Below are 17,233 nucleotides of genomic sequence, written 5' to 3'. Positions count from 1 at the left end.
CTGCCATGGACTAGGTTTCGGCCAAGGTTTTAGGCCCGGGCTCATTAGGTACTTGGCCAAAACCTGGCCCGTTATATTTGTGGGCCGAGTCCGAGCTAGCCCATAGGCTACCAGGCGAGCCCGATGGGCCTGAGTTATTTATTAAATTTTTAATAATAAAAAAATTAAGTATTACATAGTAACTTGGTAACTATTACTATTTACCTAATTAGTTATATTAATTTTATAAAAACTAGAAAGATAAGTAATTGGGTGCATAGAAAGTTGAGAACTTGTTAATTATTGCTATTTATTTGGGCCAGGTTGGGCCAGACCCAACCCGCTTCACATTAGCCCAGCGGGCTAATGGGCTGCTCTTCAAACCCGAGTCTATTAAGAACCGAGCCAAAACCCGGCCTGCTAGTAAACAGGTTGGACCATCTGCGGGTCGGGCCACACTTAAAGCCCGGTGGGCTGAGCTCTAAACCGGCCCAATGCCCAGCCCTACCAGTAAGCTTGAAAATGTGTCCATCCAAAACGTAGAAGCCTGCTTCTCGAAAACAAACACATACAACTGTAGTTGCATATTGTCATTATGTTTTTCAAAAGAGGTTGACAACCAAAAGATTTCTATAGTGCATGTATCATTTTATTAGTTCTGTGCTACTACATGTGTGAAGAAAGTCAGAAACCAATTCATCACTAGTTATCCGCACCTTTTACTAATAAAGGAATTAGTCCCTTTGCTAAAATTTGGGTTAAATTGAAAAGTTTTTCATAGCAATTTAAGCAAACAAAATGAATCTGAGCCACTTATTTATGTGAATATTTTATAAGATTACATTCAGAGTAGTCTTTGAAAATCATTGCCTCAACAGGAAGCGCATCTGTATTGAGTGTATATAATGTAATTCTAAAAGTAAAAACTCAAAGCACTTTCTCACAAGTGTATACATATAGAGACCGAAAAAAGACACAAAACCAAAGCTTGAATCTAACCAACATTTTATGCAAGGCCAAGCATATACTTTCTATTTCAAACTCAGAAAGTGAAAGTAGGACATCCACATGAAGTTCTCGGTAGTAGGAGCAGGAATTATATGCTGAGAGCTCAATGGTTGCATTTGTCTTGGGTATCCGACCCAACCCGAACTGCCATCAGTTCTCTGGTCACATTTGTCTTGGGCATTTAACAAAAACTCGAACCGCTGTCAGTTTTCTCTACTTCAGTCAGTTCACGTCGAATTGGATACCCGAGACAAATGATGCGACCATTGATCTCTCTCTCTCTCTCCCCCCCCCCCCCCCCCTCCAACACCAACACTCATAGCACAACAAAGTTCCTATATATATAGTAGTATTTCCATCTAGGTGAGAGTAGAAAGAGATGGAGAAAGCATATATAATTAACCCCCAAATTGATCTTTCTATCCAGTTAATGTGTCAACTGAGAGAGAGAGGAGAATTGTCTGTTGTCCTTGTCAATTGTAGGCAGCAAATAGTTTGATGATGGATGCACATTATATTCAAGGCAGATGAAAACCATGTAGGGGAGACCAGTGTTTCATTAAAATTTATCCAAGAGTCAAAAGGAGCAAACAGCCAACTCCAATGCACTTGAGAGAAGATCAGGCCCAAAGAAGCCTTGAACATTAACACTCTCCAAGGCATTTAGATGTCATGTTGGACATTTCATATCGGGTCTAACCCTAAGTGTGACCCGATTTGACACTAAAGAGGGCTTTAGTGGGGCATTCGTGAAGAATTAGTGGGGAAGAGGTTACGTGAATATAAAAGGTTAGTGAAGAATTAGTGGGGAAGGGGTTACGTGAATATAAAAGGTTCACATTCAATATGGCACGTGAAGGGTTTACATGAATGCCATGTATGTAACCCCCACTTTCCTCACACTATAAATTGAGGCATGACGGCTTGATGAGAGCAACCAAGGTGTCCTCTTTTTTCATTGGGTTGAGGGTTCGGCTCACCATTGACTTGACAGTTTGGACTCATTGTTGGTGTCGATAGGCTGAGGAGAACGTCGTGCACCTACACCAACGCTCGTCTCATTCATAGTGTCTAGCGGTGTATGTATGTTTTGCTTTAACATTCTGGTTATTGTTTTACATGAACACCAACATGACATCTAAATGCCTTAGATCGGACCAGACCTGAATCCATTTGGTATTCTGGGTCTAGGTCAGACTCGACCCTAGACTAGACTCAAATCCATTTGGTTTTTGGGTCTGGATCTAATCTTGACAGAATGAACGGTCTCGATCCACGTACCAGATCCATTAAGGAACCAGGTGGATCGAGTCAGTACTCGATCCATTGGACAAAATCGGACCCAAACCCGTTTGAGATATCAGGTCTGGGTCTAACCCGATCCATTGATCCAGATCCGACCCAAATCTTCTATGGATCGGGTACTATTTTGGATTAAGTTTGATTTTGGATTGGGTCAGGTTCTTGGATCTGACCTGAATCCGGATTGGGTCTGGATCATTAGATCCAACCCGAGACCCGATCATACATGGGTCTAGATCCAGACTGGAGGGATCCAACCCGAGATCCATTAGAACTAGATCTAGATTTGAATTGAATTAGATCAACTCCAAAATAAGGTCCATATAGTATTTAAACTAATTTAAAATTGATTCAATTTTGTGACTGATATAGAGAGTTATGAGACCGGTTCAGAGCCATTTTTGACTGGTTTCTATCGATTTTTCACCAGTTCCTAAATATAGAAACCATGTTTTCAAGAATCTATGAAGGAACAAGGATTTTCTCATTCAATATTAAGAGTTTATGAGCCTTTGTACATGTTTTAGACCAGTTCGATTATTCAAAAACCACTTCAGGCCCTTGGTTGACTAGTTCAGGACCATTTCAGACGGGTTCAAAGCACTATTAGACTGGTTCCAACTTGAGGACCCCGAGTTTTACCCATAAGAGCATGTTTTTATCATTTTTTTATGCATTATATGTGTTTATTATTAAGGAAACATGACTTATACATGCCTTCTATATTATTTAAGTTATGCATAATATTTTAAGAATAAATTATGACTAAATTCATGATATTTGTGATGTGTTTTCATTAAAATTTATTTATGCATATAAGTTGAAGCATGAATTTATATTTTTTGATGATATAATACATGTTTTATCATGAATATACATGCATTATGATGTGTGCATGGACATGCTCCATAATACAAATATGTTTGAGATAAAAGATCTCGATTAACTAACTTGTGCAATCACCAAAATGATCTGAGTTGTGTTGATTGAGGATTCTTTGGACCGTATTAAGATTCAATATTATGATTGTGTGACTTTATGAAACAATGATTCTAGACAAATATAGATCATTGTGTTCCAAATTCACATAGGGTGTAATAGTAGATGTGTATACCAACCCATGAAGCATGTCCGTACTCAAAGGTATAATGTTGAATTTCCTCTGGTTACATAATCTGCTAGTTTCTTTGTTTAAATTCAATTCTTTGATAATTGAGATGACGAAGCAACTATGAGTATTATTATTTTTATCAAAGTAGAACGATAATGGCTCAATTATACTTGTCTTAGAAAATGTACATATTAAAGGGTCTCAGTGTTTACCTTTTCAACACGAGTCTCGTTTGAGCAATAATAAGGTATTTTCCTTTCATTTCTTGTTGTATCAGGTTCTTTCATTATTGATGGTTCTAGTAACATCACATTGTTAGATAGATCCAATTTCTCAGATTGAAAAGAAATAGTGTTATTCACTTTCAGTTACATGAACCTAGATTTGGCACTTAGGATTGATGAACCTTTCACTCTTACAAAGCAGAGTACAACCAAACAAAATGCTACCTCTGAAAAGTGGGTGAACTCGAATAGATTTAGCTTATTGCTTTTACAATCTTGGGTGACTAAGAACATTCGAGGTGCCATCCCTCACTGCAAGACAGTGAAAGAATTTCTCTGAGCCATTGAGGCTCAATTCATCACTTCTAATAAGGTTAGGGCAGTACACTGATGTCTAAATTGGTGTCCATGAAATATTTTGGTGAATCCGATAGTATATCTTGGACATGAGAAACATTGCATCACAGCTGAATGACATGAAGTTCATCATTCTTACTCCTTTTTGGTCCATCTGATTTTGACCTCGTTGCCTAGTGAATATAGACCTTTCAAGATCTCCTACAATATACATAACGATGAGTGGTCTTTTAATGACCTCTTGACCAAGTGTGTTGAAGAGAAAGAAAGACTAAAATGTGAAGAGGTGTCAAGTGAACATATGACCTCTCATAAGGAAAAACATAGGCCGGGGGCAAAGAAAAAAAAATTCAATAAGAAGAACAAGAAGAAAACTTCTGGGAAGAGTTCAAACTCTCAGGCAAAAACCAAATACCAGGCAAGAGCTTCTTCTATAAAGTGTTTATTTTGCAAGAAGAAGTGACATGAAAAGCTGGACTGCTTGAAGCATAAGAAATGACTCAAGAATAAAAGTAATAAGTCATTTGTTTCTCATGAGTGTAATTTGATCCATGTTCCATTGCATAGTTGATGAATTAATTCTAGTGTTACGGTGCACATTGTCAACTCTTTGTAGGCATTTATGAACAAAAAACAACCATCAGAGCATGAAAGAAGCATCTTCTCAAGAAATAAGATGTGTTCTCATGTCAAGAACCTTGGGACCTAAAGAGTTATGTTAGAGTCAGGATTCATTTTGGATTTGGTCGATACATTTTATGTTTCATCCTATAGTCAAAACCTTATTTTAATTTCAAAACATGATAAGTTTGGTTTTGTTTTTAAATTTGAAAACTTTAAGCTTATTATTGTTAAAAATTATATTCTTGTAAGTTCTGCATATGTGTGATGATTTGTATTATTTGAAAACCAAATTTCAAACTCGATTTGAGAACACTATTATTGGCAATAAACGTGGCTTAAAGGAGGATCAATCCTATTTGCTTTGGCATCGAAGTTTAGGACACATTTCGAAAAAGAGAGTCCAAAGACTTGTAAAAGAAGGAATTCTTTGATTCCTTGATTTCGCAAATACAAAATCACGTGTTGAATGCATAAAGGCTAAGCAGTCTAATATATATAAGAAAGATGTCAAAGGCAACAATGAAAAATTGGAGATCGTGCATACGAATGTTTGCAGGGTTTTTTTCCGTGTTATATGCGTGAAAAATATTTTGTCACCTTTATAGACGATTACTCATGGTACATGTATTTCTACTTATTATTTGAAAAATTAGAAGTCTTTTAGGTTTTTAAGGACTTCAAGAAAGAAGTAGAGACACAAACCGGTGAAGTTATTAAAATGATTAGGTCTGATAGAGTTAACAAATATTTTGATTGTTTCACTGAGATGGGACAAAATGAAGGGTCATTAACATAATTTCTAAAAGAGAAAGGTATTGTACCTCAATGTACTATGCTTAGTAGTATTTACCAAAATGATGTAGTTGAAAGAAGAATCTGTACGCTTAAAGAAATGGTTAAAGCAATGTTGAATCACTCAAACCTTTCCTGACCTTGTGGGGGTGAAACTCTTAGGATAAAATGCATATTTTGAATAAGGTTCCTACAAAGGTTGTCCAAAAGACTCCTTACGAGTTATGTACTTGTAGCAAACTTTTTTTGTCATATATGCATATATGAGATGTTTAGCTGAAGCTAAATTGTATAACCCACATATAAAAGCTTTTGATCCAAGGACGACTAGTGAATTTTTCATTAGTTATCTAAAAAGATCAAAGGGTTTTAGGTTTTTTTGTTTATCTCATACACCACAAATAATAAAAATAGATAAAGCAAGATTTCTTAAAAATAGTTTTATTGGGATAAATGCATATTAAAGTTTTGAATTTGAGAAATTACAGGATTCAGGTTCTACACCTGCGAAGGAAAAAGACTCAGTTTTTCCTATCATTATCCCTTTGGATAATGTCTGAAAAAAATTAGTCAATGAACATCAATCCTAAATAGAACAAGTTGTTGATGAGGATATACAATAACAACAGGATGCAGATGTTCTTTTTGAACCACCTATGGAACCTGTATGGATGTCTACGAACACCAAAAAATCAGCTATCCATCTAGACTATGTAGTGCATTTGCAATAGCCTAATGATTTTATAGACATTGATAATGATCATTTCACCTTTGTAGAAGCAATTGAAAGTGAAAGATCATCCTATTGGATCAATGTCATGAAAGAAGAACTTGACTCTATGGCAAAGAACTAAGTGTGGGGTCTTATACCTCGACCTGATAGAATAAGACATGTTGGTTGTAAGTGAGTCTTTAAGACCAAGATATATTTCAAAGGTCAAGTGGAGAGGTACAAAGCTAGGCTCATTGCAAAGGGTTTCACACAGATGGAGAGCATTGATTATAATAAGACTTTTTTTTCTGTCTCAACTAAGGAATCGTTGAGGATAATCTTGGCCTTCGTAGCTCATTTTCACTTAAAGCTACATCAAATAGATGTGAAAACTATTTTCCTACATGAGGATCTGAAAGATAAGGTATACATGCAATAACCTCCTGGTTTCAGTGTAAACGACTCGAATCATTTAGCTTGCAAAATGAAGTCAATTTATGGACTTAAACAAGCAGTTTGCCAGTGGTATAAAAAGTTTAATAAGGCAATTCTGAACATTGGATTCATTGAAAATATTGCTGATCAGTGTATATACCTTAAGGCTAGTAGGAGTGAGTTTATAATTTTGGTTTTATATGTTGATAATATTCTTCTTTCAACTAATGATTTAAGCATACTATATGAGACAAAAGATTTTCTTTCCTCTCATTTTGACATAAAGAACATGGGTGAGGCAACATATGTCTTTTGAATTGAGATCCGTCATAATACAAAACTAACAATGTCCTTGGCCTCTCTTAGAAATCATATATCTTTAAAGTTCTTAAAAGATATGGGATGAAGAATTGTTCTCTTAGTTCAACACTCATAGTGAAAGGGGATAAATTGAGCCTAAAGGACTATCCTCAGGATAATAATGAAAAGGCTTAGCTAAAAAATGTCTTATATGCTTTGTCGGCTGGGAGTTTGCAGTATGCGCAGACCTGCGCACGATCAGATATAACATTTGATGTAAAAATGCTTGATAGATATCAGTAAAATCTAAGCATTGCGTGTTGGAAGGCACCGAAGAATGTCATGATCTATTTGAAAGGAACGAATGACTATATGTTGACCTACAAAAAGGTTGACCACCTAGAGGTCATTGGATACTCTGATGTGGACTTCAGAGGATGTCTTGACAGTAGAAAGTTCACTACTGGAAACATCTTCCTACTAGCAAGTGGTGTCGTCTCATAGAGAAACGAAAAGCAGTCTACAATTATTGCTCATACTATGGAGGCAAAATTTATTGCTCTATACAATACTTCATCTCAAGCCATTTGAATAAGAAACTTTACTATGGGTCTTGGGATTGTGGACTCTATTGAGAGATCACTGAAGATATTTTGTGATAATGAAGTTGATGTGTCATTTTTGAATAACAACAAGAGTTCAACATTGTGTCGACGGAGTTAAAGTACTTTGTTGTCAAAGAAAGGACTGAGAATCATCTAGTATGTATTAATACAATCGGTATGAAAAAAAATAATTGCAAATCCTCTTACTAAAGGGTTAGTACCGAGATTATATTCTCAACATGTAAAAGGGATAGGTCTGTATGACAATACATTATGGTTATATGTGATCACATTTGTAAAACTAAGTTGATTCTCTATGGCTTTGTGTATTGTTGATTTTGCATAAAGGATCTTTCATTTGATTAGAGAGAATAGCAAAATAACAATATTAAAGGACCGATAGAATGTGTTAGAGACCAACATATTTATAAAGGTAAACTTGACATGCTAAAACAATGAAAATGAATTATATTGTAGTACATGAAAATATGACATTTCGTAAAGAGGTGTTCATCTCTATGACTCATATGATTCATTATTGTGATATCGAATAGCATGTGAACCCACATGAAGAATTAAGTTGAGATAACGATATGAACCTCGATTTTGTGGCTTTCTGTGTCAATGGGTTAAGTGGGAGAATGTTGGACATTTCAGATCAGGTTCAACCCTAAGTGTGACCCGGTTTGACACTAATGAAGGCTTTAGTGGGGCATTAGTGAGGAATAAGTGGGGACAAGGTTACGTGAATGTGAAAGGTTCATATTCAATATAGCACGAAGGGTTCACATACATACATGAATGCCATGTATGTAATCGAGCATGCTAAATACATCTAACGGTTCAGATCTATCATAAAACACCTCAAAACCATGAGGGAGAATGGGTAAGAATGAGAAATGAGTCCTAATATGTTAAGCTCTCTCTCTCTCTCTCTCTATATATATATATATATATATATATATATTCATATATATATATATATATATATTCATCATACTACACCAAAAAATATAAAATAGTTTAAAAAATATTATCTAAAATCCACATTTTGCTTTTAATGATGCAAATATATTGATTAAATCTTTATAATCAAGTTTTGTCATTATATCTCTTTTAGTAAAGCTAATCTACTTAATCTTTCTTGTAACGTAGTTATTCTTAGACATGACTTGATCAATTTTAATTAGGATACTGAGGTGAAGAAATGAAACCCTCCAACTCATCTTCAACTTCCCTCAAGCAATGATCCAAATTTTCCATTAGCCTTTGTGCACATTGAACATTGTCCTCTAACAACATTTTGCTTGAATGGTCACACATCATCACCACCATCAAGCCTCTTTGAACTCAACAATTTGGATCTCGAGAAGATCGATCGTGAGGAGTTGTGCAGAGAGATGATCGATGCAAGAAGCTCAAACACAGACACTGTATTGGCTATGACCTCCCTCAGGATGTCATCAACCTTATCCTTACTATCATTAGAAGGAAAGGCAAGAACTTCCATTTTTTTTTTTATTCTCTTCCTTGTGCATTGGTATCTGCTGATACCAACATCAAGATTTTGATCCCTTCTGCGGAACATTGACTGAAGGCCCTGTTGCTGCTTTCTCATCTGTGTCAGTGAATCCTTCACCATCCCACAAACATCCAACAATCTTAGAAAGTCATCCACCAATTGACTCAGAAAACTCTCTTTTCCTTGAGAGCTTGTTGGGTATGCGTCATTTGTAGCAAGTCATAAGTGCAACAGCATAGCTAATCATCTTTGAGATTTGAGGCCCCTCGAGGCCCTAGGCGATGGCCTCAAATAAAAAAGAGGCCAGCCGACCCTGTTTATGATTCAGCATTAGGCAGTACCCTAAGGAATTTATAGCATTTTGCATTCGACATCCCTAACAAACTAATCGTGATCTCTTTTTTTCCAATCAGAAGATGGTGCAAGTCGCTGAATGTTTTAATTATCACTAAATGTTTAGTTGTGGATCAGCATCAGAAATCTCATCCCAGGTTTAGTTATGGAAGTTGAGACTAGAACTCGCAGCAGAAGAATGGGTATGACTCTGCAACTGCAACTCTCGCTCGAGAACCCACCTTTGCCTTCTCGATTCCTCAATCTTTTTCAGCAACCCAGAAATCTTTTCACATGATGAACTCAGGAACGAAGCCTTGTTTCTTGAGATGTACCTCTTCCCCTGTTTCTTCTCTGCAACTTCATCTCTGAAGCAAGTGTTGTACCTGTCGATGATGGGTAGAAAAGAGCCCTCAACCTTAGGCCATGTCCGGAATTGCTGCTGTTGTTGTTGGTGGTGCGCGCCTTCTGATTCATCGTTGTAAAGAGTGCGGGGAGGAAGGTATAGGAGACAGACTTCAACCCCACACAGAACAAAGAGCTCATGCATATTTTTCTCGATCCCTCTCAGCCTCTTTTCAATCCGTATATTCTCATTCTTCTTGTGGACTGTGGGTTTGAGCCTCTTCGTCGTCTAATTTAGGCTCGCAGAGTTGATAGAAAAGTTGGGGGTGCCCTTTAGGAGGAGCCATTGGTTTTCCTCTGTAGATGTTTTCTCTCCTTTCAGATTCGGTTGCTTCAGCAATGAAACGGAAAGCTTCCTGCTTTATGTCAGGAATAGCATCGAAGAAACTTGAACTTTGCTTCTTCTTCTTGCCAGCAACCTTCTCATCTTCTTTGCCCGCTTATACTTAAAAATTTATGTGACGTTGGCAACATGGGTGGACAGTTTTGCCCTTACAAACCCTCCTTTTCTCCATCTTCATCGAGAGCAGGTGATCTGCCAAATCACTTTAAGGAATGTGATTTGGCATCCTCAATGTGCAGAAATTGCATAAAGACCGTGGGGTCCTCTGGGATGAAGGACGGTGAAGATGTCACGGATCACCTGTTCAGATCTCATCTTCATCGTTGTGCTAGCCTTATCTGGGAAAACCATCCTTTGTTATGAAAACAGGTTGCTTTTGAATTAGAAATAGCCACAATAAACCGCCTCTCTCTCTCTCTCTCTCTCTCTCTCTCTCTCTCTCTCTCTCTCTCTCTCTCTGTTCAAGTGGTTCTGGATCTGGATATGGCTATGAAATCAAAGCTGGTCCAAGTATTTGCATAAGTCTAAAGGTCTCCCTTCGAGATGAGAATTGGTAAACACTTTTTTTTTCTTTTTTTTTGATAGTCCAATGAAAACCCCCATCAATGACCGCACATTGGTCAAAGTTAATTTGAAAAAAACATGGTTACTTAACACTAAAATATGCAACTAGGAAGCTTGGATGACCTGCTGGCTTTGGCAGAAAAGTTTCTCCTTTTTTCAGGAGATGGGGAATAATGATATTTTGCATGCTAAAATCAAGATGCACTAGAAAGACGAACATTTAGCAATAAGACATAAATGATCGAATGAGTTTATTTAGCAAATAAAGCAGAAGTACACTGAAAAGCAGGGATGGCAATTACATTGAGGGGTGTTTGAAAATCATTTGCCCAACAGGCGGAACATCTCCATTGAGTGCATAAAATATAAGTCAAAAAGTAATATTCAAGGCCTTTCACAGATATATACAGAGAGCAAAACACAAAATCGAAGCATGAAGCTAACCAACTTCTCATGCAAAGTCGACAATATACCTCCCCATTTCAAATTCAGAAAGCGAAATTAAGTCACCCACATGAAGTCCACAGTAGTAGTACGCAGCAGCTCTTGAATCTTCTAGAGAAGGAAGATCCTCAAATACAGCGGACATCATCTTCTCATACTCTTCATCATCACAGGAAGGAGTGCCGGGCATCTGATTCTGGCACTCACTTCTGACAATCCTCTCGTTCATATTCAGAAACTCTCTGCTGTTCTCAACCACCTCAGGTTTGTCGTTGATCTGATTCAAAGGCATGCCCTTAAAACCAACCTCATGGAAGTTGGGACTAAAACTTGCAATAGAAAAGTGGTTATCATTCAGCAAGTGCAACTCTCTCTCGATCTCCCACTGTTGCCCTCTCGATTCCTCGATCTTTTTCGGCAACCCAGAAATCTTTTCACGTGACAAACTTGGGAACAAATCCTTGTTTCTTGAGATGGCACCCCTCTTCCCCTGTTTCTTCTCTGCAACACCATCTTCGAAGCAATTTTGGTACCGATCAATGATGGATAGCAAAGATCCCTCATCCTTAGGCCATGTCCGGATTTGCTGCTGCTGCTGTTGGTAGTGATGCTCTCCTTCTAATTCGTTGTTGTGAAGATTGTGGGGAGGAAGGTAGATGAAACAGGCTTCAACCCCACACAAAACAGAGAGCTCATGCATCTTCTTCTCGATCCCTCTCAGCCTCTTTTCGATCCTTATCTTCTCGTTCTTCCCGCAGACGGTGGGTTTGAGCCGCTTCGTCATCGAATTTGAGTCGACAGAAGAGTTGGAGTGCCCTTTAGGAGGAACCATTGGTTTCCTTCTGCGCTTTCTTTCCCTCTTCTCTGCTTCGGTTGCTTCAGTAAAGAAGAAAGACTACACAATGGAAACCAACAATTAATGTTTTATAGATGAGGAAGAGCGTCAAAGAAACTTGAACGTTGCTTCCTCTTCTTGGCAAGCAAGACTGGTTTAGGTAAGTAAGAATCTTCTGGCAAGTAGACTGTTTTATGTAAGGATTTTCCTGGAAAGTAATTTTTTTTAATTAAATAAATGTTATCATATGCGTATTTTTTAAGTAAGACTATTTTTAAGAAAAAAAAATACGCATATGTCGACGCAAATTTATAGTTACATTTTCAAAAGCATATAACAAAAATGTCATTCTAAATAGGATGCAGATCAGGCCATGCTGAACATGAGCCTTTTTGCTCATGCCCACATGCGTTTTTGCTCATGCCGACATCGTGGCCGTCTGTTTGCATTTAGGATGAATGCCACGTGGTTTTATTGACTTTTGAGCTTTTCAAAATGCGAATAGGATGGCCACGATGTCGGCACGAGCACAAACGCTCATGTTCCGCATGACCTGATCTGCTTCCTTCTAAATAGAGATGGAAGTGGAACGGGCGAGGGCGGGGATAGGGTCTCCACCCTAGCTCCGTTTCAAAATCCGAACCTTCATCTCCGCCTCCATCCCCGCACTGAGATGGATTTCAACCTCCACCCCCGCTTCCATCCATGTTTCATGTCCTCCATCCATAGTCCAAACGAAAGCAAGGCGAGGTGGGGGCTCTCTTTTCCTTAGTCTATAGTCATCCCTTAAAGGATGGGTGACGGGGCGGGGCATGGTGGGGCTAGGCGGGGATTGAGATGGGGACAGGACGAGGAAAAGCTTAAGTTCATCCCCGCCTCTATCCCCCATTTCATGCCCTTCATCCCCGGTCTAAACGGGGCGAGGCAGGGTGGAGCCCCATTATCCCCCGGTCTACTGCCATCCCTAATTTTAAAGAAGGTCACCCATAACCAATTTGGGATTTACCTTTCTTTTGTTTATGTATTGTTTAGCATTACCTTTCATACTATTTGTGACATTGCAATATAAGAAAATTTTAGCTCTTTTTAATTTAACCATACAACCAAATACAAATACTTGGTACGACACGGTTGTTTCACATGTGTGTGTTGTTCATGATAAGTCGATTTGTGAGAAAATTATTTGATATGAAAAGTATCTCACATGACATTCTTTTGAGAAAATAACACATTTTCTAAAAAAACCCTATAATTTTTCAAAATACTCTCAAAGTCTAGAATGGCAAAGGTTTAGCTTTAAAAGGATCATTTTAACATTCACATAGCGGATCTTATAAGATTCATGCGATATATCGGTATGCACTTCGAGTATCGCAAACATTCACTTAAATATAGATTTACACATTTTTTCTTGGACCTTACAAAGTTTGCATAACCAAATTTGCAAACCTCAACCCTAGAAACTTTACAAATACCATATTAAATTCACATATATAACATGAAATTCACAGGATATACGGAGAACCTCATGTTAATATATCGTAACATTGTAAATATTGTACTAAATTCGAAGGATATAGTACAAACTTCTTATAATCTTCAAGAAATATGCAAATTAGGTACTAACTTCACAAATCATGTCTTTGCGAATGAGGATTTCAAAAACTTCCTATGTACTGGATTTAGGAATTTTAAATCTTCACATTTTAAACAGGGTTGCAGTTCGAATTCAGTATAATAAGCTATTTTTTTTATCATAACCCTTTATCCAGATGTCATATTGAGACAAAGTATAGTGTGTTGTAAAGTTAACATTTATTACTTTAATTTACTTTTTAAGCATAAAACCAAATTCAATTGTTTTGAAGGTCAAAATTATACTTAGGGCATGCTCAGGTATTCTTTCAAAACATGATTCAAAATCACATGGGGTCTCATGTGATTAAGAATCTCAAACAAATTAGAAAGTGATTATTGGCCCATAAAACATTGCATTCTCTCATATCTCATCAAGCCCCTGCTTTTTGCCAAGCTTGACTTGTCTAAGCCCTATGAGAGCACCCTTGTTTACTAGAAAAAAAGTCTTGTGCTATGTGATTGTGATGTGCAAGCTGATTTAGGAAGGGCTTAAAAAATCAATGGCCCACAAATTTTATGATTCAAAAGTTGGTGCATTTGCATCTAGAAAACAAAATCCAACGTGCAATCCCTAGAAAATTAACATGCTAGGATACTGAACACATCTATTGAATCAAATTCAGTAGATGCAACATACTGCCATGTGTGTCGTATCATAGTCTTGGCTATATAAAATACAATCATAAATTAAAAAAAAATCATTTTATGGCAACAAAGTAGAAAATATCTTGGCATATGCGAAGCAACAAAAAATTAGAAAACACACGTAAAAAGAAAAAATAAAATAAAACTAAAATACATTAAAATTGTTACAGTGTTGCAATATATTGCAAAAGGTGATATTTTTAAAGATATTGGTATCTTGATGTTTTGTGTACTTATCCCTATAAAACCATGACACATTCAAAATGTTGGTGATGTTTATGACACAATTATAAATCTACATCAAACATTATCTTAAGGCACATTTTCTTTGGGCATAGGTGTCATGAGCAATCACAATTGATAATTCAAATGTTGTAACATTGTATAGTTGTGCTTAGAGTCTGTTTTGCTTTTGTTGAGTCTAATGTAAGTTGCCCGGTTCAGGTGAATCAATACCCCAAAGGGGCAGCCCGTATACTTGAACTGTAATAGCCCGCGAGCAAAATTGTGAATGAAGTAAATGCGTTGAGCTTTCTTTTGTTCACCCTCGTTGTGATTGTTTCTTGTGATTGCAATTTCTCTCCCTCTATTCTCTCTTGCTCTCTGATTACAAGCTTTCGTGATCGGCAAGTGAGCTGACAAGTAGGCTTGCGGCGGTGAGGAGGGACCATCGCGCCGCACTGGCCCATTGAAGAAAATAGGCCCGTGACAAGTGGTATCAGAGCTCATTCTCGTGCTGGGGAAGGGACTCCGGAATCGGTGTCGACAGATACGCCGACAAGCTGCGATTTATGAGCAAGACATCATGGCACCTTATCAAAACTTGCGCAACACCAAAGGCAAGACAATTGCCGAAGCTGAGGAGATGGGTTCACCTCGGGGCAAAGAAGAGTTGGCTGCAATTGTTAACAAGTTGGTGGAAGATGTGACTTCACATGAGAAAGTGATTTCACGCGTATGTGAATCATTCAGTGGACTGAATGATGTGGTGGCGAGCCTGCAAGAGCAGGTAAACTTACTAATGGGGCAAGTCACTTTGTTGACGACTATAGTGGTCGACTTGCAGACTGAACTAGGGGAGCTTCAGTTGAAGAACCGTACGTTGCAGTGGATAGTGACCCTAAATGGCAGAAATGGTGAGAAGCCATCAATGATTGATGTGCCAAGACCCACAAAATTCAATGGTTCTCGTGATAGCAAGGCCATTGAGAACTTTTTGTTTCAAGTAGAAGACTAGTTGGATATCCAGAATGTGATCATTGAGGATCTGAGGATTAAGGCCATAGCGGCCTTACTTGATGGAGATGTTATCACTTGGTGGAGGCGGAAACGCAGCGACATAGAGAGGGGTCAATGCGTGATAGACACCTTTGACGACTTCAAAATGGAGTTGCGCAACTATTTCATGCCAAGAAACGCGCAAAGGCAGGCGTACCGGATGGTTCGTGAGCTCAAACACTCTGGTTCGTTGCAAGACTATGTCCGAACATTCCAGAAGCTTATGCTGGAGATACCTAACATGCCAGAATACGACATGCTCAACTGGTTCATTGTGGGACTTCAACCATGGGCACAGTCCGAAGTGGAAAGGATCAACCCTCATATTTTGGAAGATGCATATGTGGCGGACTAGCGCTTAGTTGACACTCAGCGCAAGCCTTTCACTCCATCCACCAAAGTTTAGAAGAAGCTTGACCACGGAAGCAAGAAGGATGAGCGGCGCGATGATAAGGGTGAGGCATCGACACACCATCAATCCGAAAAGAAACAGAACTACACAAAGCATAACAATAGCAACAAGGGTGCGATTATGACATGCTGGTTCTGTGGCGATAGGCACATCGTCAGGCAGTGCCCATAGCACCTCATGAAGGACGATGAGCAAGCTAACGCTGCACAGGAAGAATGCAGCAATACTGAATGTAGTGACACTGAGAAGATGCAACCAAGGATGGGGGCCATGCAATCGATTAACGCGGCTAGAAGTTGCGCGGCTAAGAACCTGCAGGTCAGTAAGAAACTTATGTACTTGAAAGTCATTATGAATGAAAAGTCTACTTTAGCAATGATAGACTCAAGGGCCACACACAACTTTGTCTCGCGGGAAGTGACAGAGCGGTTGGGCTTAAAGCCTGGGACAAAGCAGAGGACCATCAAAACGGTAAACTCTGAGGCCAAGCTCATCCTTGGTAAAGCAAGAGACGTGACTATTCAAGTGGGGAGTTGGGTTGGAAAAACCAACTTCTCTGTGGTGCCCCTTGACGATTTTAAGGTGATTTTGGGTATGGAGTTTCTGTGAAAACAGAATGTTATGATGTTGCCAAAGTTTAATACGTTGACGATCATGGGGTCAGACCTGTCCCACACAGTGCAGTGTCTTACGCAGAAAGGCAAGTCTTCAGTGCTATCGGCAATGCAACTGAAGAAGGGTGTCAAGCATGGGGAGCAGGCATTCTTAGTTGCAGTGCGTGCAGAAGAAGGGAAGGTAGAAGTAGCAGTGCCACCGATCCTAGCCCCACTATTAGAGAAGTTTCGGGGGGTGATGCCTTTGGAATTGCCAAAGCATCTTCCACCATGATATGAGGTCGACCACAAGATTGAGTTGACCCTAGGAGCGAAGCCTCCTGCAATGGTTCCATACCGTATGGGGCCAGCTGAGCTGAAGGAGCTGCACAAGTAGCTAGATGAGATATTGGAGTACAAGGTTGGAAAGACTAATGTTGTGGCGGATGCCCTGAGCCGTAGGGCTGAACTGGCAGCTACGCGAGCGGAACCTTCTGAAGTGCATTTGGAGGGTGCATTGCTGAGCCGCATCCGCGAAGGTATGCAGCAGGATTCGACTGTACAACACCTTGTTTCTCTAGCGCAGGCAGGGAAGACTCAGCGATTTTGGCTACAGGATGGCCTTCTTGTGACAAAAGAGAGATGCATCTTCGTGTCGCGGTGGAGAAGCCTCCGTCGAGAACTACTTAAGAAGTGCCATAATACACTATGAGTCGGCCATCCTGGTCAAGAGCGGACCTTAGCACTCCTTGAGTGTGGCTACTATTGGCCG

Source organism: Nuphar pumila, chromosome 14 (assembly GCF_984573655.1).
Source record: "Nuphar pumila chromosome 14, dmNupPumi1.hap1.1, whole genome shotgun sequence".
Classification (NCBI taxonomy): domain Eukaryota; kingdom Viridiplantae; phylum Streptophyta; class Magnoliopsida; order Nymphaeales; family Nymphaeaceae; genus Nuphar; species Nuphar pumila.
This window is presented reverse-complemented; position numbering follows the sequence as displayed.